The sequence below is a fragment of the Balaenoptera musculus genome, chromosome 16, assembly GCF_009873245.2.
Source record: "Balaenoptera musculus isolate JJ_BM4_2016_0621 chromosome 16, mBalMus1.pri.v3, whole genome shotgun sequence".
Taxonomy (NCBI): Eukaryota; Metazoa; Chordata; class Mammalia; order Artiodactyla; family Balaenopteridae; genus Balaenoptera; species Balaenoptera musculus.
This window is the reverse complement of record NC_045800.1, coordinates 28,699,878-28,722,902: the sequence shown is the minus strand read 5'-3', so window position 1 is coordinate 28,722,902 and position 23,025 is coordinate 28,699,878. Positions and strand designations below refer to the sequence as shown.

Sequence of the window (23,025 nt, the reverse complement as noted above, 5' to 3'; positions counted from 1 at the left end):
AAAGACATATTCATAATTATAATTAATAATATACTTATTGCTATCATCATTGTTGTAGGAAAGAAAAAGAGACATATCTGATTAGAGTAGAAAATAGGGACATGGAAGTAAATTAGAATATATATGGACAGTCTGGATCAGATTCAAGGGCCAGGTAACAAGCGTCAAGCAGTAGAATGACAGTACGCAAAATAATAGTGAAGTAGTATTTCAGGGCCATGACTCAGACAATGGTCTACACAAGATAGACTGGGTCTATGGCCCTGGGCTCCAGGACAGCATTTTGGTGTATTTGTGGCAACCCAGTTTTTTTTTTTTTTAGCACCCTACAGAGTGCTATTTCATATGATTGAGCCTTGCTTTATAATAAAGTGACCAGGTATATGCAGCATGACTATTCATCATGACAATCCTGAACCAGATCCAGAAATGACAGAAATGCCAAAGGTTTCTGCCTGGCTGGGGATGGGAGGAAAGAATAAACGAGAAAGCGGGAGGACACGGGGTGTGAGGCTGGGAGTTCAGCACAACTCGGCACATTCACTGCAACTTTTTCTGCTGATGGGACAGATCATTTATCGTAAGAGAATCAATCACCTCATGAAAACAATGCAGAGTGTGTGCTGGGCCCAGAACCCATGGCTAGAACGTCAGCAGTGACTATTCTCTCTGGGGCCCGACTCCCACCATGCGCTTGTCAGCAACACAGACACTCACACTCCACTTTCAGAAACCACAGACCCCACAGGAGCGGCTAAAACAGATGTAGAGAAATTAGCTCTGTGGCTGGGTTGACAGTTACGCTTACAAGGTCAAGGAACAAATGGGGACTCTACTAGTTTATTGAACACATGCATTTAAAGGAGGCTAAGAGAACTTTCTTCCCTTACCCCTCCCTTAAGATTTCCCCTCTCTGTATCACAGAGCTGCCTCCTTACAGACTGACTCATTTTGTGGGTTCCATCTGTTGAGGGCATGCTATGTACCAGGCAAGGCTAAAAGGTGCTTGGGATTTATCAGTGAACGAAACAAAGATTCCTGCCCTTGAAGAACTTCCTCCTTGAGGGATGGGGAAGGCAGACAACAGCATTTTAGGAAGTGACAGGTGTTCTGGCAAAATGAAAAAGCAGGGTGAAGGGATGAGGAGTGAGGAGGAGAGGGCAGTTGGATATTGAATCTACCAGCCGATAAGAATGTTAACTTAAAAATTCTGTCACTTCCTGCAATTTATTACCACACTCCCTCACCAGTCATCACACTAGCAGAAGGTGATTAGGGAAACAAGACAACAGCGTTGGGTTTATTTCAGGGTCAAAAGAAAATAAATTACAACTATTTTCTTCATACTTTTTATTTTCTGAAAGATGAATGCAAATGTGGTCTAAAGAAGGAAGGTGCTAACTGAACTGAAGCAAAGTGACATCAAATAGACTTCTCCCCTTCCTCTCCTCCAAGCTAGTCTTCGGTCTGCTGGCATGTGGCCTATGACTTCTCCATACTCTGAGGCCGGGCTGTCCGTGCACTCCCACACAGCCTGTTCAAAATGTCCAAGTCATCAGCAAACTGTAAACCCAGCCCTATAAGCTAATCATATCTTTCTTATTGCTTTTTTTTGGAAGATCAATCAAAGCAAGACAAACAAGAGTTGATGGCCTAAGGCTGAAAAAGAAGGGGTGATACAAAATTATATAGGCCAATGTTAGGTGCATTCTCCTCCTCCACAAAGTAGCCCCTCTATTCCCACCCCCCAAAAAAAGATCAGAGAGAGAGAAATAAACATTTTAACAGGGGTTGATGCTAAAAGGCAGGATTAAAGATTAGCGTTTCTATTTGCAAATTTTCTACAATTAAGAGGTATAATTTTTATAATTAAGGGAAAATAGTTAAAAAAAAAAAAAAAAAAAAACCCAATCATGAACCAAAAGAGATAGCCCTGAGAATCTACTGCACAACACCCTAGCAGTTATGGCTGCTAAAGAGCTACCTGCTGAACCATGTCAATATTTTGTGAGATATACTTAGGTGAGATTTATACCCGGAACAGAGAGTGATCCACAGAGTAAGGAAACTATAATTTTACATATCTTATATTTACAATCATCCTGACGACTATAGTTATGCTGAATATGGCGCTCTCATTCTTCATAACAGCTTTTTAAATTCTGACTCAAAGCAGGAGGAAAAAGCTGATCTAACGGTGAAATAAGCTTATATTGGAATTGTGAGATGTTTACCACAAATTTATATACATAGGGTTCAGAAATATTGAAGACTTTGATTAATCTTCTTATGCTTGAAGCTTAAGCTAAGCTTAGGATTTTGGTTTGCAGCCTCCTGATGCCATCTTATTTCTTTGGAAACAAATCCTGCAAGAGTATTTGACAAGGTTTAATACCCATTTATGATGAAAATGCTCAGTAAACTAGGAATACATAGAGAAGACCTTAACCTGACAAAGGTACACCTAAAACCTAAAACAAACATTACATGAAATGGGGAAACTTTAGACTCATTCTCTTTAAGACTGAGAACAAGACAAAGATGTTCACTAGCATAGCAACTGTTTTGACATTGTCCTGGAAGTTCTGGTCAATGCTGTAAAGGAAAGATAAATAAGAAGTATAAGGATGAGAAAGGAACAACAAAACTATCACAATTTTCAAAGGATGTGATTAACTATGGGGGAAAAGAAACAACAGAAAACAGGAGACTATTTGAATAAGACAGTGAAGCCAGGCTGTGAAATACAAGATCAGCTTACAATAATCAATACCTTTTCTCTTAAACTACCAATAGCCAACTAGAAAACAATAGTAATAGAAATAGACATGATTCACAATAGCAACAAAACTATCAAGTATTAGAAATTAATTTAACCAAGAATATACTCTTAGACCTTTATGGACAAAACTTTGAAGTTCTAATAAAGGACTTAGAAATGAACTGATGAAGTATTTAGGGGTAAAGGGTCATGATGTCTGCAACTAATAACTCAAGTGAGTCAGAAAAATGCATAGAAATGTAGAGAGGGAGTAATGAAGCAAATATAGCAAAATGCTAACATCTGGTGATCTAGGTAAGGGATATACAGGAGCTCTTTGTACAAATCTTAGAACTCTTCCGTTAGTTTTAAATTATTTCCAAATAGAACAAAAATTCTGAAAAAAATAAGCTGAATAAATGGAGAAACACATTACATACTCTTGAATGAAATAAATTAATATCAAAAAGATGTCAAGCCTCTGCCAAATAATTGATAAATTCAATGTAATCCCAATAAAAATTCCTCAAAAAATTTGAGGAACTTGATAAACATATTCCAAATGTTATATGGAAAAATAATGGCACAGAAGTAGCTAAGAAAACTTAAAAATGAAGAACAGAGATGGGGCACTTGTTGTGCCAGTCATGAGGATGTATTACCAAATCACTGTAATAAAATCAGAGCGATAAAAAACAGAGCAAGAACTGACAAACTAATGTAACAGAACAGAGGCTTAGAGATAGACTGGTGTATCCATGGGAACCATATAGGAGAAAGAGGGTACCACAATGTAATGGAGGAAAGCATGGGGTTTTTGGATATGTTATTGGAAAAACCGGCTCATTAAATGGAGAATAATAGGGCTGGATTCCTATCTAACACCACGTGCAATGTGGGTTCTAGATGAATTAACGAAATAGCTATGATCGAGGGACTGGGAGGGCCTTCTTAAACAAAACTTTAAAAACTCTAAGCCAAAGAATTTATTTACCTGATTACATTGAAATTAAGAATTTTTCTTAATGTTCTTGGATTGGAAGAATCAATATTGTGAAAATGACTATACTACCCAAAGCAATCTACAGATTCAATGCAATCCCTATCAAATTACCAATGGCATTTTTTACAGAACTAGAACAAATCACCTTAAAATTTGTATGGAGACACAAAAGACCCCGAATAGCCAAAGCAGTCTTGAGGGAAAAAAACGGAGCTGGAGGAATCAGACTCCCTGACTTTAGACTATACTACAAAGCTACAGTAATCAAGACAATATGGTACTGGCACAAAAACAGAAACATATATCAATGGAACAAGATAGAAAGCCCAGAGATAAACCCACGCACCTATGGTCAACTAATCTATGACAAAGGAGGCAAAGATATACAATGGAGAAAAGACAGTCTCTTCAATAAGTGGTGCTGGGGAAACTGGACAGCTACATGTAAAAGAATGAAATTAGAATACTCCCTAACACCATACACAAAAATAAACTCAAAATGGATTAGAGACCTGAATGTAAGACTGGACACTATAAAACTCTTAGAGGAAAACATAGGAAGAACACTCTTTGACATAAATCACAGCAAGATCTTTTTTGATCCACCTCCTAGAGTAATGGAAATAAAAACAAAAATAAACAAAGGGGACCTAATGAAACTTCAAAGCTTTTGCACAGCAAAGGAAACCATAAACAAGACGAAAGGACAACCCTCGGAATGGGAGAAAATATTTGCAAACGAATCAACGGACAAAGGATTAATCTCCAAAATATATAAACAGCTCATGCAGCTCAATATTAAGGAAACAAACAACCCAATCCAAAAATGGGCAGAAGACCTAAATAGACATTTCTCCAAAGAAGACATACAGATGGCCAAGAAGTACATGAAAAGCTGCTCAACATCACTAATTATTAGAGAAATGCAAATCAAAACTACAATGAGGTATCACCTCACACCAGTTAGAATGGGCATCATCAGAAAATCTACAAACAACAAATGCTGGAGAGGGCGTGGAGAAAAGGGAACCCTCTTGCACTGGTGGTGGGAATGTAAATTGATACAGCCACTATGGAGAACAATATGGAGGTCCCTTAAAAAACTAAAAATAGAATTACAATACGATCCAGCAATCCCACTACTGGGCATATACCCAGAGAAAACCGTAATTCAAAAAGACACATGCACCCCAATGTTCATTGCAGCACTATTTACAATAGCCAGGTCATGGAAGCAACCTAAATGCCCATCGACAGACGAATGGCTAAAGAAGATGTGGTACATATATACAATGGAATATTACTCAGCCATAAAAAGGAACGAAATTGAGTCATTTGTTGAGACGTGGATGGATCTAGAGACTGTCATACAGAGTGAAGTAAGTCAGAAAGAGAAAAACAAATATCATGTATTAACGCATGTATGTGGAACCTAGAAAAATGGTACAGATGAACCGGTTTGCAGGGCAGAAGTTGAGACACAGATGTAGAGAACAAACGTATGGACACCAAGGGGGGAAAACTGCAGTGAGGTGGTGATGGTGGTGTGCTGAATTGGGCGATTGGGATTGACATGTATACAGTGATGTGTATAAAATTGATGACTGATTAAAAAAAAAAAAGAATTTTTCTTGATGAAAGGACAACAAAGACAAAATTAACATATGAGAAGATATCTGCAAAGTGACGATAAGTGAACATCTATAAACTGTCTTCCACAAGTCAACAGCAACACAGATAGTAACTCCAATAGAAAACAGGCTAAGACCAGAATAAGTAATTTACAGATGAAACTATATGCATAAGAGATGCTCACAATCATTAGTAATCAAAGAAATACAAATAAAAATGACAAGGTATCACTTTGCACCTATGAGATTATAGAAGGTGGAGAGCTAGAGAAAGCTGAGTGCTGGCTGGGACATGAGGATACAGGACCCCTCGAACACTTCTGGCAGGAGAGAGAGTGGTGCAGCCATTGCGGGGAGGAATCTGGCACGGTTTGATCAAATTCAGGACATGCAAGCCTATGACGTGGTGATTCCCTTCAAAGTGTATATCCCACAAGTATATTACACAGCTTTATAAGTGGACAGGTATGAAGATGCTCATTGCAGCAATGTTTGTGGTGGTAGGAAGTAGAGACAACCTGAGTACCTATCACACAGAGAGGAGATAAGTAAAACTGTGGTTCACACACACAGCATGGAATATAATGCAGCATTTGGAAGCAAAGAATTAGATGTACATGTAGAAACACAGGTGTATCTTAAAAACAGTACTCAGAGAAAAAAGAAGCAAAATGAAATACAACATTACAAATTAAAATACATATAAAACAAATATCCCCACTTTGCAAGATCCTATACAGACAAAAAGAAACGTTATATGTGTTCAAACGAGCACCTGTGAAGCATGAGGTGAATGGGAGGAGGAGAAGGGAATTAAAAACAAAAGAAATCTTTTAGGCTCCTTGCATGTTAAAAAAGAATTCAAATGACCTATGATAAAAATAAAATTAGAATTGTTTCCTTCCCCTAAGTTCCCAACTTTCCTAACAACAAAAGCAACTTTGGTTGCCAGCTCTGTTGATGAGTAACAGCTTTTCATCCTTTTTCAAGCAGGAAGGGAAAAATTCAGGGATCAGCAGAGTACTAAAGGGATCAGTGGAAAATAGTCACGAAACAGTGTTTTTGTTCTCATGACCTGACAACCTGACTGAAAAGACCCGATTACCTCTTGATTAGGAGTGATTCAGCTCAAGACACGTTGCTGGCGTCAAGTTTTCATGTCCTTTGAAACTATTTACTTTCAGAACCCCTTCATATACAATCCTTTGGCCTCCTCATGGTGATGCCACACTACTTAGAATCTAAAAATTCTAGAGCTAGAGAGCACCTGGTTATTCTACAGATGAGGAAACACAGGCCAGAGGAGGATTGTGGTTTAGGCTCACACAGCTGGTATGAAAGGGAAGCTCTTACTGACTGTGCCCTTGTCCCCCTTCTGTCTCTCTGGCCCAGCAGCCAGAGTGATCCTGTTAAAACATAAGTCATCAGAAGCTTCTCTGTTCAAGACCCTCTACAGGCTCCCCCCTCACTCAGAGGAAAGGCCAAAATCCTTACAAAACGGCCTACACTGCTGTGCCCCTCCCCACTCCCACCGCCTCTCCTCTGCTGCACTTTCCTCTCGCCCACACGGGGACCGCCTGGCCACTGTGACCTCATCATCCCTCACACATGCCAAACATGCTCCTACATCAGGGCTTGGACCTTGCTCATCCCTCCGCCTCCTGCTCACTCTCTCACTCCTCTCAAGTCTTAGATCGAAAGTGATTTTGGTAGAGGCCTTCTCTGGCCACTGTGCACTTTGTGTGTACTCCCCCCCCCCCGCCCCACTTCTTTTTTCTCACTTACGCCTCCTTCAGGTTCCCCACAGCACTTACAATCGTGTGACCATGATCCATTCACGTATTTATTTCCTGTTTGCTTCCACACCACCAGAATATCTACTGCATGAGGGCAGGGCTTTGTCTGCTTCGTTCACAGCTGTATCCCCAGCACCAAGAACAGATACAGGTGCTCCATGACTATTTGTTGAGCCTTGGTTTAACAGCTCCTTCATCACAGAGCTGATCTGTGATCTGATTTCATGACTGCTACTTGAGACCTTTTTGCCTTTCCAGGCAAGAGACTGATATCTTATAATTAGCTCCTGGCCAACGAGACTAAGTTATCCAATCTTGAAGATTAGTTTATTCAGATGTTTTCCTAAGCAAGGCATAATAAGCAACTATTTAATATTAATTGAATTTATGTTTAAAACTTTTCATAAGTAATCTGAATGAATTTTAAGGATGTTTTAGCTGAAGATCAAGAACAATTGAGAATTTCAAAGCAGATAATCTTATAATAATGCTGTGGGGTAGGTAATACATTAACCGACTTCAGAAACGACAGAATAAAAAACCCAGAAAAAATTCAAGCATTATACCTGGCAGTGGGTATGCAAGCCTCCATTTGCATTTGTAGTTTAATTGTTTTTATCATTTAAAAAAGTTCCCCCAATTTAAAAAGTACCTGTAATCTGAACAATCACTGCAGTGTCTGAAATTTGAGAAATCGCTTTTTGCTTATTTAGCCCAACCTTGATAAAGTGAATGGGAGGGTTGAGAAGAATAACGCATTTGAAGATTCACTATGCATTCTGCAGAAAGGGTTTCCTTCTGAGGCAGAGAGAAATGAGTTTACTGGCTCTGGAGGCTTCCTAAATTGCAGCCTCCAAGTTTAGGGAAGATAAAAATCTAAACACATTCCATTTAACCCTTTTTCAGAGCCAGAGCCTCATGGAGTCTTGCACTATGTTCTAAAAATGAACACCCACTCTTAGTTTTTAGGAGATCTAAATGATGATTCAAGAATTATGATTTATCATGTACTGTAAGAGGAGAAAAAGTAGTGTAAGTTCAATCAGTGCTTGAGAGAGGCTCTGAATTGCCTCTTTCATGTGGATGAACAAGGAGTGTGAAAGGGTCTCTCGAGGTAAGAGGGACCCTAAGAAGAAAGGACCCAGAAAAGAAGAAACAAGAGATGGGAAAGGCTCTGCTTTGGGGCTGCAAGACAAAATAACTTGTACATATTTGGACAGATTGTCCATGAAGATTATTATCATATCTCAGTTGAAAATTCACACAATATGAACACTGTATAAAAGACATCTTATCACATTTTCTGAGGCAGAATGTTCTCGGCTTATTGCAAAAGTTATCTGTGTGCCGCACAGACCCCATCCCCAGGCCAAATTTTAGCTATTCTCCACCATATACAAAGCACTCTATTCCAGTCTCTGACTTTAGTGAATTTAACACGGAGGTAATTTGAAAAATCTCTTTTCACTTATGTTAGCTCAATAATGATAAAGTGACTGGGAGTGTTGAGAACAACAGTGAATTTGAAGATTCACTATGCATCACGCAGAATTTTTTAAAAACATGTTTTCTCAAAACTTTGTGTCGTTGACACAATGAGTGACATATGTTTCAAATTAACACGTAAAAATCAGGGAACTTTGGAGATGGAAGGTAGTCTTAGAGGTCCTTTGATTCAATAATTTAGAGAAAAACAGGTGCTGGGGATAAACTAACTTGCTCATCACCTGGAATCTATTCTATGTTACAAGAGTAATAAACGCAGCACCAACTCTAAGAAACCACACCTGTATGCTGGCAGGTACTTCACTTTTCAGTATACAACTACAGATTACTCAGTTCTGTAACTTCAGCTATACAAACACGTGAAGCTAAACTATGCTCAAACGCTAAATATTAGTGCTACCACTAGCTTGCCACATACCACAGCATCAGTGATTACGAAAAGTGTTTCAACACAAAACGCTCATATTACTATAAAAGAATTACTGTAAAAATAGACCTAAAGGCAAGTTATCAATTACAGAATAATGTTGTGAGTGCCCTTCATTATTATATCAATATAAATGAGACAGACAATAAAGGATAATGAGATTCCATTTAAAGTGGGGTTTTTTTCATTTAAAATTTAACTCTATACACCAAGCATTCCCCACAGCACCTAATTTCCAGCAGACCTGGCCTGTATGTAACCCCAATATTCTCTTATTCAACTAACAGCACTGACACCCTTTTCAAGGTTAAATACTCTGAGAAATTGATGCCTGGTGGACATTAGTACCTGCGGCAGGAATGCAGGTGTACAAAACTCCACCATAACCAAACTTGCATCTCTAGCCAAACAGGTCTTACTCTTGCTTCGGTAAGCCATTCCCTGCTTGTCTCCCTGACACAGAATCACGGACTCCTATTCCGACTCAATGTGACGGTGCAAGCCAGAAGAATCTCTTCATCTGTTAAATAAGGGGGCTGGACTAATGCTGGATTCTTTTCCAGCTTTCAAATTCCGCCTCATTGCCGGAGCGGCAGGGTGGTGAAGTGAAAAGAGCCCTGGGCTTGCCTGACACCATTTAAAAAGCCCACGTCTGCATCCCTCGGACTGCCGGCCACCCGGCCTCCAACTCCCCGGCACCTCCCTGGGCCCGACTGACCTGGACCGGAGAACTCCGACGAGGGCCCGGCGCCCTGCTGCCCCTCGGGGGCTCCCGGCCGGGGCAGCGGCCGCGGCGGGGCAGGGGCGGCGCAGGCCTGGCCGCCCGGCGCGTTCCTCGGGGCGCGGGTCCCTTCCGCCCGCCGTCCCCGGACAGCGACCCCGGGCTCCCCGCCCGGCCTCGCCCGGCCCCTGACCTGCTCTCCGCCGCCTGGCGGTCCCTTGGCGCGGCGGGCAGCTACGGCCGCCTGTCCCAGGCCCGCTGTCACCTCCGCCCCTGGAAGCGGCGGGCGGGTCAATCCTGCGTGACTCAGCGTGGCGGCCCCGCCTCCGGCCTCCCGCCCAAGCTTCCGCCTCGCGCGGCCCGTGCGGCCCGGGGGCGCCACGCTCCTTCCCCGCGCGCCCACCCCCTCAGGCGCCCGCCCCGCTCTCGCACTCCCTGACGGCCGGCCTGGCTGCGCCCGCCCCATTACGTCAGAGGGGGCGGTGCCCCAGGACCTCCATTCGGGGAAACTGAGGCACCGGGCGGCGCGGTGCCGACCCTGCTAGGGCAGCTCGAGCGTCGGCTGCTCGCGGAGCGTTCAGTTCTACGTGCAGCTCCCGCTGATCGAAAGCTCCTTTCCTCCCTTGCTGATCCCTCACCCGCCACACTCCCCCTCCAACCTAGAAAAGGGTCAAATCCCATTTAGAGAAGCCGCATTCAGTTCCTGCCTGTGGTGCGGTCCTCTGTGCTGCCCGGAGGCAGTTTCCTTCATCCCCTCACAAATACTCGGCGTTCACTTCCGTCTGTTCATTTTTTTCTGAGGAAAGTCTCTCAGGACACCTTTGAGAATTTAAGAGCAAGGAACAGCAGAATGCAAGAACTAGGCAGGGCTGAGAGCACGCTTTTAACTCGTTCGTGAATCCTCGCGGGATTCCTTTTGTGTATTAATGGCCTCAAAGTCACACTGCTTGGTTTGTAGCTTGAATTTCTGTGCCTGGTTTCTGGGATCTACCTGGGGTATGCTGAAGAAGATGCAACAAGTCTGTCACTGTGAACGTATAACAGATAAACCTCTACAGATGGTCCCCACCTAAAATTGTTGGACTTAAGATTTTTCCACTTTACAATGCTGAGAAAATCGTAGGCATTCAGGAGCAACTACAGTAGAATTTTGAATTTCAATCTTTTCCCGGGCTGGCGATATGCTCTAGGATACTCTCTCCTGATGCTGGGCAGCGACAGTGAGGCAGCTCCCGGTCAGCCACAGGATCAGGAGGGCAAACCACCGATACACTTGCAGCCGTTCTGTACTCGTACAACCATTCTGGGTTTCACTTTCAGGACAGTATTCAATAAATTACATGAGATAACCAATGCATTATTGTAGAAGAGGCTTTGTGTTAGATGATTTTGCCCAACTGTAGGTTAATGTGAGTGTTCCGAGCACGTTTAAGGTAGGCTAGGCTATGATGTTGGGTAGGTTAGGTGTATTAAATGTATTTTCGACTTAGGATATTTTCAAATTACCATGGGTTTATCTGGACATAACCCCACTGTAAGTGGAGGAAGATCTGTAATTCAAATTTTTCATCAGCTGTTTCTCCTTTCTAGTGTTGTGTGTGTGTGTTAAAATACATGTAACATAAAGTTTATCATTTTAAACGTTTTTAAGTGTATTGTTCTATGGCATTAAGTACATTCACGTTACATCACCACCATCCATCTCCAGAACTTTTTCGTCTTCCCAAACTGAAACTGTAGTCATTCAACGTTAACTCCTCATTCCTCTCTCCTCCCGGTCCCTGACAACCACCGTTCTGCTTTCTGTCTCTATTAATTTGACTACTCCAGGTACCTCTTGTAAGTGGAATCATACAGTGTTTGTCTTTTGGGTTTTCTGTTTGTTTGTTTGTTCGTTTTTGCCGCGCAGCGCGGCTTGGGGGATCTTAGTTCCCTGACCAGGGATCGAACCCCCGGCCCTTCGCAGTGAAAGCCTGGAGTCCTAACCACTGGACTGCCAGGGAATTCCCAGTGTTTGTCTTTTGTGATTGGCTTATTTCACTTTGCATAGGTCCACAAGTTTCATTCACGTTATAGCATGTGTCAGAATTTCCTTCCTTTTTAAGGTGGAATAATATTACTTTGTATGCATATACCACATTTTGTTTATACATTCATCTGTCAATGGATGTTTTCCATCCAACGTTTGCTTCTACCTTTTGGCCATTATGAATAATGCTTCTGTGAACATGGGTGTACAAATATCTGTTTGAATCCCTGCATTCAGTTCTTTTGTGTATATACCCAGAAATGGAATGGCTGGGTCACATGATAATTCTATGCTTCATTTTTTGAGGAACTGCCATACTGTTTTCCTCCTTTGCTTTTTGATGCATGTGCACATTGTGGGCAGAAAACTTTCTAGTAAAATAGCAATATTCTGGATTTCGACAAAATTGTCAGCAAATGCTTCATTTGCCTGTAAGACAGTGACTTTTCTTCTCTCAGTAATAAGTAATTAACATTACAAATTCATTGCCTTTATTTTTGAAGATATTGTTCCTATTCAGTTAACTACAATTTTGTTTGTGTTCTGGGGATATATTTTTCTAATGGTCTTTGGACAGAGTCAAGTATGCCACATGAGGGAAGAGGGGTAAATTGGGTAATTGGGATTGACATATACACACTACTATATATAAAATAGATAACTAAAAAGGACGTACTTTATAGCACAGGGAAGTCTACTCAGTACTCTGTAATGGCCTATATGGGAAAAGAATCTAAAAAAGAGTGGATAAATGTATATGTATAACTGATTCACTTTGCTGTACACCTGAAACTAACAGAACATTGTAAATCAACTATACTTCAATAAAAATTTTTTTAAAAAGTATGCCACATGAAAGCAAAATGAAATTAAAATCAAGCATTTCATTTAAAAAAGAAAACAACTGGGAATTCCCTGATGGTCCAGTGGTTAGGACTCCACACTTCCACTGCCAGGAGTCAGGGTTCGATCCCTGGTCAGGGAACCAAGATCCTGCAAGCCGTGCAGCACAGCCACAAAAAAGGAAAAGAAAAGAAAAGAACTTTGGATGTCTTAATGTACACCCAGCCCGACTGGGACCTGTTTCTTTTACCTAAAATAGTCAGTTTCAGAATGATCTGATTACTGAATCTAAATCTTTGGAAGTGGGTTCTTTGGTGAGTACACTAAAGTTTAAGAACCACTGCCCTAGGGCATCGAGAAGATTCTGAATCATCAAAGGCAAAATAATATTCTTTCACTCATCAACAAAGATTTACAATGCAGCATTTGCAATGCAACAAGCATCATGCTGGATGTTTGGGATTCAGCCAGACAAAGACAACCAATAAGCACCCTGCTCTCATGGAGCTCACATTCTAGAGTGGGGTAACAGACAATAGATAAATAAACAAATGGTAAGCCAAATAATTACAGGGTATGGTGAATGCTGTGAAGGAAATAACCCTGATGATATGATAAATTAGATCGTAGAGAATTAAATCCTAATGCCCTAGGCATCCACTGTATGTAAAGATTTAACGTCTCTCCCATGCAAGGGGAATGGTACAAGTTATACACAGTCCTTGAGAGAAGTGAGTACAGAATCACTGTGTTCTGTGGTTTAGATGAGGATCTGGTCTGATAAGGGCCAAAGTAAGAAGTGGAAACCTTCTTTGAATATAGTGGTTGGTGGTCAGGGAAGTCTCTGGGGACATAACGTTTACTTGAGACCAAAATGATGAGAAGGAATCAGCCGTGTAAAGAGCTGAGGAAGTACCTTTCTGGTGGGAGAAACTGAAGGTGCAAAGCCCTGAAGTAGAAAACAACTTGCTCAGTTTCACAACAGAAGAGAAGGCTGTGTGAGAAAGAAAGCAAGTACTATGGGATGAAATTATAAAACAAACAAGGGTGAAGATCATCCTGAGCCTGATGGGCCATGATAAGGAGTTTGAATTTCATTTTAAGTCAATGTATCGATACATTATAAAATATCCTCAATTGAAGGGACTGAAATGAAAAGGATCAAAAGAGGTAAATGTATGTGGAACTTCTTTGTTAGCAATAATAATAGTATCTGCATGTGCGATATTAAAAAGTTTGTTTTTTCCCCTGGATAATCCTCAATAAACCAAAATCAATTCTGTGCATTTTGATTAATCTCATTGATCAAAATTATTTAGGCGTGTCATCCTTTGATCCCATGTCTGAACCTAAATCCAGCGTGTTAGGACACACTCAAGTATCCATCGCTGTTATGATGGACTGCGTCACTAACAGTGTCCATGGCTTTGCCGCAAATCAAAGGCAACTCCCCAGGGTTTCCCTCTGGAACAACTTAGTGGTAGAATATAGAAGGCATTGGTTTAGTCTTCTGTGTCAGAGAAAGAAGAGATAGCACTTGGAAACACTAATAACTATGCATTAAAATGGTGCCAGAATGCACCGGGACAGAAAGGAGAGGACTCTAGTTGAGTGGAGGAAGGAAGGCTAGGGGAAGTCTGGTGCTCTCTTGGGGAAGGGAGGAGTCCAGGGTGATTTTTGAGAGAGGGTATCTGTCTAGTGGACTTGCGCTGAGGCAAGGCCAGCTCCTAGAAGAAGACAATGGAAGCCATTTGGTTCCATTTAGGAATAGACCCCAGTTGGCAAAAGTAAAGCCAATTCCCATTTTGTAAGGAAGTTCTGAATTCAAAAAAAGGACTGTATCATGTTTATCTTAAGGGTTGTTCTTATATATTAATATAGTGTTTCCTAGGGGCTTCTTCTCTTCCTATCTGCTTGCAGAAGCTTGAAATTAGTTTAACGAGAAACAGGAAATTCTTTCATAATTAGAAGTAAAAGTCAAACTGGCAAACAAACAAATCTACCTTAAAATGCTAATGCCTAGTTGAGGTAATATTTTGGAAAAAACTCATTCTCTTGTGTATCCATCAAAATATATTTAAGTGACACTATCAGATCTCTTCCTATTTCCATGAGGACACAAGAAAGAAAGAAGATATTTGGGAATCTGGAAGAAGATAGGGGAAGGAAAGAAAAGGGAAGCTGAAATACTGAAGACAAGTTTATAGTAAATGCTTATTGAGAGCTAGCCTTATGTTAAGAACTTACCATATATTATCTTTTTTCTTTTTTTTTAAGATTCTTTTTTGATATGGACCATTTTTTAAAGTCTTTATTGAATTTGTTACAATATTGCCTCTGTTTTGTTTTGGTTTTTTGGCCTCGAGGCATGTGTGATCTTAGCTCCCCAACCAGGGATCGAACCCACACCCCCTGCATTGGAAGGCGAAGTCTTAACCACTGGACCGCCAGGGAAGTCCCTATCTTTTTTCTTTTATTAATCAGAAAAAAAGTTATTACCCCAAGAAACAGAACCTGGGTTCCCCCATTTGAATAGAATCAATAATTCTTGAAAAGTAATTTATAAACCGTCTTTATTTTCTTTCCCAGGTTGTCTACAATAATGAAGAAAGATAATCAAGGTCATCATTTCCTTCTCCAAATAATATTGGTTGTTTTTTCTTAGCACGTATCATGACAACAACCCAGCAAGTAATTGTTATCTTTAGCTTATAAATGAGGAACTGAGGCTCCCTGGGGTTAAACAGCTGGCCTAGTGCTTTCCACACTTCCCATACTTTAGTCATTCCTATACCACTTTTTGCCATAATCTTTCACTCTCAGAAAACCATCACAATAGTTTTTGACTAAATGGCACACCACCTTTCTAATTTTTAAAATATTTTTATTTAAATTTACTTTGTTTTTTAAGGGAAATTTTGTACCACTCCCATAAACGCAAAACCAGTATATAGATTGAAATTAATAGGAGGTAATCTTTAAAACAAATACAATGAAAACAAAATGGTTACTTTTTAAAATGTTTTTAGTTCTTTTATTTATTTATTTTTAATTAATTAATTTATTTTATTTATTTATTTTTGGCTGCATTGGGTCTTTGTCGCTGCACGCAGGCTTTCTCTAGTTGTGGCTAGCGGGGGCTACTCTTCTTTGCAGTGCGTGGGCTTCTCACTGCGGTGGCTTCTCTTGTTGCAGAGCATGGACTTTAGGCACGCAGGCTTCAGTAGTTGTGGCACACGGGTTCAGTAGTTGTGGCGCACAGGCTTAGCTACTCCACAGCATGTGGGATCTTCGCAGACCAGGGCTCGAACCCGTGTCCCCTGCATTGGCAGGGGGATTCTTAACCACTGCGCCACCAGGGAAGCCCCAAAATGGTTATTAAATTCTAATTCTGAGCTTGAGGGCTACTCTCCATTTGTTAAAAAAAATGAAACTAGTCAGTGTTAGAAAGTTAGAACCAAAGAGAAACTTTGTCCTTGATATATTCAGAAAGATCTAAAGAAATTGTTAAAAGAATAACTTTCTAAGTAATCTATTGCTTGATCAGAACATCAAGCAAAATTGGCTCATGCACCACTTGAGTTGTCCTAAACAATATTTTGAATACTACTTGTGAATCTTTACCCATATTTTGGGAAATACCTGATTTGCCCAAGATAACAGAGCTCGTAAATGACAAAGCTAGGATTCAAACCACCATCTGCCAAAGTCTTTCCACTGTGCAATGTGGGCTCCCCACTCAGATAGTTTCAGAACTTTTCTCTGAACCGGCCGTGTTTTTCTTCTCTTGGCAATGTTTTATCCTGGTGCATCCATGAGACTTAGTGACATCATGACCTTCAGTGTCCTTCCCAAAAATGTTCTGGGAACTATAAATCACACTCCAGAGGAGGGCTGACTCTTGTGTGGCCTGGTGGAACTGTGCTCTTTTGATATGACACTGTGCTTCTTTAACACAGTCTGGGAATGTATTACCTGCTTAAGGAGCTGGACCACATAGCTGTCTCTTATTGAACTGTGGTCAAGTTCATGTCCCTCCTACCCCCACCTCCTACATGATATATATCTGTTTGAAATTAGTGTAAAGTGTTTCACATAAAGGAGCCATCCAACTTCAAGCTGTACTAAGTCAGGTCTATATTAGCCAAGCAAAGTAAGGAACTAACGAGGACTATGATTCAGTCCTTTGACAGGGCTGATCTCAGTCGCTTCACACACTGTTGTAAAAAGTGTCCACCTCTCCCTCTCCTCACATTAGCTGGGTTCATCGAAGGCAGAGACTAGTGGATTTATCCTTGTATCCTATTGCCTAGCAAAGTGCCTGGCACATAGGTGTGTCTGATAAATGTTTGTTGAATGACTGAGTTCACTTGAGTTAAAGTCATAGTAAAATTATAACAGTGCTTGATTTTAATAAAATTGTAATGTTCTTTTGTTGTTATTGTCCATAACCATCCATTCTTCTTTATTTGGTAACAGTGTTTTGTTTTTTTTAAAAGACGGGAACCAACTCCCCTACACTGGCTTCCCATACCCACCCTCCACCTTCTGGGAGTGGGCATACAACCCCAGACTGACCAATCAGTCACCATGATGGTTTTTGGGACAGGCATGTCACCCAATTTTGTCTCTTGAGGTCCAGCCAAGAATCAATAGTTTGTTGCTAGGCTGGTAGAATACAAGCTTGAAGCTGCTATGGGTCATCTAGTCCTGCAAGGGAGCACCTGTGTGAGAAGGCAGTCACCACTGAAGACAATGAAATCAAGAAGTGGAGAAAGATTCCAGCCCACATAACTGGGGCACCTGGATCCAGCCATGTCTGAAAACCCTTCATATAAATTTTTAGTTATTTGAACCACTAACGGTCCCATCTTTAAACTACTGGTTCAGAAGTGCTAGTCTGAGATGAAATGTTTACTGTCCCCTAGCAAAATGAGAAAAATAATTTCATTGATAACACTTTTTAATTCTGAGATTATATCTTTCTAATTTTTGGCATTAGAGTGTTTATGAATTGATGGTGATGGTAGATTGCAATTGTATTTTTCTAATAGTCCTTAATAGAAAGTTAGTCTAAAATAGAAAGTTAGCAGACCCTTTATCTATCCCTCTGTCTTAGTCTGCTCCAGCTGCTATAACAAATTACCAGAGACTGGGTAGCTCAAACAACAAACACTTATTTCTCACAGTTCTGGAGGCTGGGAAGACTGAGATGAGGATGCCAAGCATGGCCAGGTTCTGGTGAAGACCTGCTTCCTGGCTTGGAGATGGCCTTCCTGTAGCCTCACGTGGCAGAGAGAGTGAAAGTGCTAGCTCTCTTCCTCTTCTTATAAGGACACCAGTGCCATCATGGGGCTTCCTCCTCTCGTGACCTACTTACCTTCCAAAGTTTCCATCTCCAAATACCATCACATTAAGGGCTTCAATGTATGAATTTGGGGGGACCCAAACATTCGGTCCATAGCACCTTCCATTAAAGAATTTCTTTTTATCTGTCTGTGAAATAAGTCTGCTAAACTACAGTGTACGTAAAATACTATATTGTATATACAAAAAATATAAAGTTGTGATCCTTTTATTTCTCAGTTTATTTGTACTTCAACAGGTCCAGAAAAGGATTTAAGGAAATTCACTCGACTCCTTTGATCTAATGCCCAGGATGGACTCTTCATTTCCAAAGGCCTCATGTGAGACAATCTGAAAGGAAGTCAAAGAGGCCTTTCCTCCCTCCTCCTGTGGGGTAGGCATGGATCCAAGTGATGGTTTTATCTGTCTGCTCCCTGGGGCTGCGCAATAAGAAGCGATGTGTCAGCAGAAATAGGCACCACCCCTGAAGGCTTCTCCTTAGCTGCTGGTCACCCATCTGGCAATGGCTCCAGGTCCCTTGCTTCTAGGTGAAGCCACATCCCACATGCAGCAGGGCCCTTGATGGGGTGAGGGCAAATGTGCAGGGAATGTGTGGGAAGTGAAGAGAATGAAGGTAGGAGAGGGAAAGATCCATGAGGGGAAGGGGCGTGGGCAGGAACCGTAAGTGCAGAGGGGAGGAATAAGAGAAAGTGAGAGGGGAAAAAGCCTTTATACATAGTGGAATTTAACTTTTGGGAGGAGGGAGAGAAGTGATGTTTGCTTAGGCATTTGCCCAGGAGGAATGTTTACTCAGGCTTAATAGCCAGAATGAAGTTAGTGTTAAAGTTGAAGTGAAGTAATATGCTAGGCAGGAGGTGGGCATGATGGAGTGTTGGTACAGGGTATGTGTTGGGAGTGTGTGTATTAGACAAATCATCGTACCACATATGTGAAGATGATGCTCTAGACACATGAACTTTGACTTCTCCCGTTCTGATGGCAGATTTGTCCCAAGCCAGTGTGTTCCACTTTCTCAGTCCTTGTTTTTGAGATGGCTGGTCTTGTTAGGGGCGTTCTCTGTGGTCATGGAAAAAATGAATCTTATTGGCTCACTTATGACTAGACTAAATGTGGTTTGGATGCTATGCTGTGTCTTGGACCTATGCTGGGTTAGGCTTCTAGCGTGTTAGATCATAGATTGGGAAGCTAAACACACACACACACACACACACACACACACACACACATCCTTAGACCCAGGAGATGCAGCTGCTCGAAACAGCCAGGCTCTTTCCTGCTGCAGGGTCCTTGGCCTTGCTACTCCTTCTGCCTGTACCTTTCATTCCTATTCTTTGTAAGCCTTCATTTTTCTTATCCTTTGTATCTCAGCCCAAATATCACCTCTTCAGAGAAGTCTTCCCTAACCATCCTATTTCAAATAGATCCCCTGGCATTTCCTCTCTCAGTACCACTTCTCAGCTAGTAATTCTTTTAATGTATTTGTTTAACGAACTTGTTTTATTCTTTGTCTCTCCCTCAAACCCTCAGAATCCAAATAGGTAGGAACCTTGTCTCTCTGGTTTACCACCATCTCCCTGACTCTTAACACAGATAACACAGGGTCTGATTCATAAAAGGACTCAACTATCTGTCAAACGAATGAACTGCCCTGAATCCATATCTTGGGTCTTTCGCAGATAAAAACTTGACACCACTGTATTGGGATCTTTTTGTTTTAGAATAAAATTTCCAACTGTGAGAAATTATGTTTGGCTATTTAAGAGGGCTCCTGCTCCTGCTTTTCCTTCCAAGTGTCCTGAGGTGGATAGAAGAGTTTAGGATGTTACACACACTGTTATTGATTTTTGGCTCGTTGGGAAGGGCAGAAGAGCCTCCATCTAAAGAAGAGTTCTGTCTACAGAGTCTCTGGACATGCTTTACATTTTCTCTTGCTTTAGTATTTGTGGCCAGTGGTACATCTCACAATCTAGTACAAACAATTTGGTGCAAATAATGGGAACTATTGTAAGCAAGAAACTACAGTTATCCAAAGGCTGAAGTCCTGCTGTCAGAAGACATGTACTCTTGAAACTCTTGACTATACCACCGTCTTATTTAAAAGGTTGTATGGTTTTGTTGTTCCTCCTGTTCGCTTGGTTCAACATACATTCTATATGAGGTAGAAGCATGGCAGCCATACCACTCCATAGGGTGATCACAATTGGTTATTTATATTTTATTGGTTTATATTCTAATTTACAAAACAACTTGAGATAGTTTATATATTAGTTTTCTATTACTGTGTAACAACTTAGCATAAATGTAGAGGCTTCAAATGGCATGAATGTATTACCCCCCAGTTTCTACTGGTCAGGGGTCTGGACATGTTTTAGCTGGATCCCCTGCTGCCGTCTCACAAGGCTGCACCCAAATGTGGGCTCAAGCTGATTCAAATGGTTGACACAATCCATTTCCTTGTGGTGTATAATTGTGTCCTCATTTTCTTGCCAGCTGTTGCCTGGCACCACTCACATCTCCTAGGGGCTGCTTCTCTTCACAGGCAGTTCACAACCTATCTGTCTGCTTTCTTCCACCCAGGCCTGGGAGAGAAACTCTCTGCTTATAAAAGGCTGGTCTGTTTAGGTTAGGTCCATCCAAGATAATCTCCTGTTTGATTAACTCAGAACCAGCTGGCTTGGAACCTTGATCACATCTGCAAAATCCTCTTGCCATATAGTGGAACATAAGTAGGGGAGTGATATCTTATCACAGTCACATCCACCTGCAAGGGGAGGGATTATACAAGGGCAGGGGTCATGGGGACTCATTTTAGAATTCTGCCTACCATGGTTTATAATAATAATTTTTAAAATGCATGCTCAAAACTATACTAGATAAAAGAAGAAAAACAGTAAAAGAGGAGAGGAGGAGGAAAAAATGTGAAAATAATCCTGGAATCATTCACTCAACAAATATGTTTGCTGTGTTTATATATACCAGGCACTGTTCTGAGTGCTGGGCAGAGTAAAATGAAAAGGTAAGGTAGTCACAGCTTACCAGAGCAGAAACTTCTTCAGGCACCAGTACCAGGTCCAACAGTCATTCGGTATCATCCTGTCTGAAAATTGGAAATTCTCCTATCTAGTCACATGAGGAAAATCACTGTGTCAAAAAAATTTTCAATCTGGAAGGAAAAGTGCTAGGAAGAATACGGAACAAACAAAGACCTTCCAGCACATGAGATTTAAAAAAAAAAAAAAAGAGAGAGACAGAATAGGCTGGGTTCAGCTCCTCAGGATCTGCCTCACTTCCAAACTCCCCTTTGCACCCCTAAGTCCATGATGTCCCTGTCAGCCTCACTGGTTTACAGTCGACTAGTCTGATGAGTGATAATACTCTGAGGAGGGTCCAGGGCAGGAGCTGCCTTCCCCTCCCTACTGATTTATGAGAGTCTCACCTTTAATTCCAAGTGAAGGTAGATATTATCTCCATTTTTTTTTTTCCAGATGAGTAACCATGATTCAGAGAAGGTAAGTTACTTGTTCAAGGTCATGCAGCAAATAAGGAACAGAGCTAGGATTAAAACTCAGGTCTGTCAGAGTCCAAAATCCATGCCCTTAACTACAGTATTCTACCCCTTTGGGAAACATTATCTATCTAGGCTGGCATTTTGTGCGGAAGACTTCCTCTTTAAAATAAGATCCTAGATATAGAATAGAAAGGCTCCTGGCCAGGAAAATGCTGGACTCAAAGTTGGAGGACATTCCTTCTTGTCCCCTGAATCCTGCCCTGTCTCTCCCCCATCAGCTCTGATTTCACACCCTTCCTCCATATTGAGAAATTTTTGTACAGTCATGGCCAGACCCTGTATTTTCCATATAATATTCTGTCTGTATTATCACCTCCTGCTTAAGTGAATTTTACTCAGGATAGTCTTTAAGGTTTGGTGGAAAACCTGCATCTCCTTTAGTGCTTAAAATCCTCAGGATGGCAGGCCGGGAGTGTTTGAATGAGAAGGCTGCAAATCTTGAAGAGGGCAGTGAAGCCATCGGGGGCTGACAGGAAGCCCTCCGGGTAACTCAGGAGTTGCCTGGTGGTCCCCACCCCTGTTGCCCAGCCCCAGTTTGGGCCACTTCTCACCTGGCTCTCAGCAGCCTCCTCGCTGAGTTGGCCTTGCCGCTGCTGCAGCCAGCTCTTGAGGCTGCAGCCAGGGTGATGGCTCTAAATGTGATTCTGCTGCTCCCCTCAGTGGAACCCTCCAGCGGCTCCTTGTTCTTCTCAGGATAAAGTCCAAGCTCTGTAATATGGTTCAAAGGTCCTGCACGGTCTGGCCCCTCCCCACCCCACTGGCCTCTCTGGGCACGTCACTCACTCCCCCTGTGCTGAATTTCTTGCAGCTCCCCAAAGGCCGCCCTCTCCTGAGCCTCCAGCCCTCGGTACTTGCAGTCCCCTCAACCTAACTCTTGCTCCCCCGTTTCTCTCCCCTTGGCCAACGCCTATTTATCTGACCTTATTACATCTCACCATAGACTTCACGAACTCTGAGATGCCTTTCCTGATCTTCCCAAGACTATGGTAGGGCCCTTCGCACAGTCTGCCCATCCCCCCGCCCCAGAGTTCACTGCATCACAGCAATTATCACAAGGCAATGTAATGACCTGTTTGTCTTCCCAACTAGGTCACGGCAGCCCTGAGATAATGAGCTGTATCTTATTTCTCTTTGTATTCTCTGCATTTATTGAGTGCAGGACTCAATAAATGTCCCCTGCATGAATGAATGAATAAATGAATAAATAAAAGCATACGGTTGGGCCAGAGAAAGCACTGTGACCATACTTTGCAAACACCAGCTCTGTTAAATGGCTATGTACGAGGGAAGGTGAAATCAAAGTAAGTGATATTCAGACAATCTGGAAAAATCGAGTGCACATGGCAACCTCAGGCACAAAGTCTCACTGAATT

The 23,025-nt window shown here is 41.7% G+C and overlaps 1 protein-coding gene and 1 long non-coding RNA gene across 10 annotated transcripts in view; both read right to left on the bottom strand.

Moving 5' to 3' along the window:
* The window catches only part of LOC118882312 (dynamin binding protein), a 141,605-nt gene extending 131,328 nt beyond the window's left edge, over nt 1–10,277 (bottom strand). For 4 of the 7 annotated variants that reach the window (XM_036827842.1, XM_036827844.1, XM_036827846.1 and 1 more), the window contains exon 1: nt 9,843–10,275. The gene's annotated coding sequence lies outside the window, so the exon portion shown is untranslated. Of the gene's footprint in view, nt 1–9,842 lie in introns of all 7 variants that reach the window. The other 3 variants (XR_005016757.1, XM_036827848.1, XM_036827850.1) reach the window with 3 other exon arrangements.
* Nucleotides 10,278–16,025: 5,748 nt separating this feature from the next.
* Nucleotides 16,026–22,405, bottom strand: LOC118882280. 3 transcript variants are annotated; one of them, XR_005016740.1, is made up of 4 exons: nt 21,521–22,405; nt 21,121–21,204; nt 19,006–19,140; nt 16,026–18,503 (listed from the first exon to the last, which is right to left on the bottom strand). It is a non-coding gene; the product is annotated as an uncharacterized LOC118882280 (long non-coding RNA). The 3 variants fall into 3 exon arrangements; XR_005016739.1 differs by having other exon boundaries at nt 21,121–21,636; nt 22,204–22,405; XR_005016738.1 differs by having other exon boundaries at nt 21,121–22,405.
* Nucleotides 22,406–23,025: the final 620 nt, after the last annotated feature.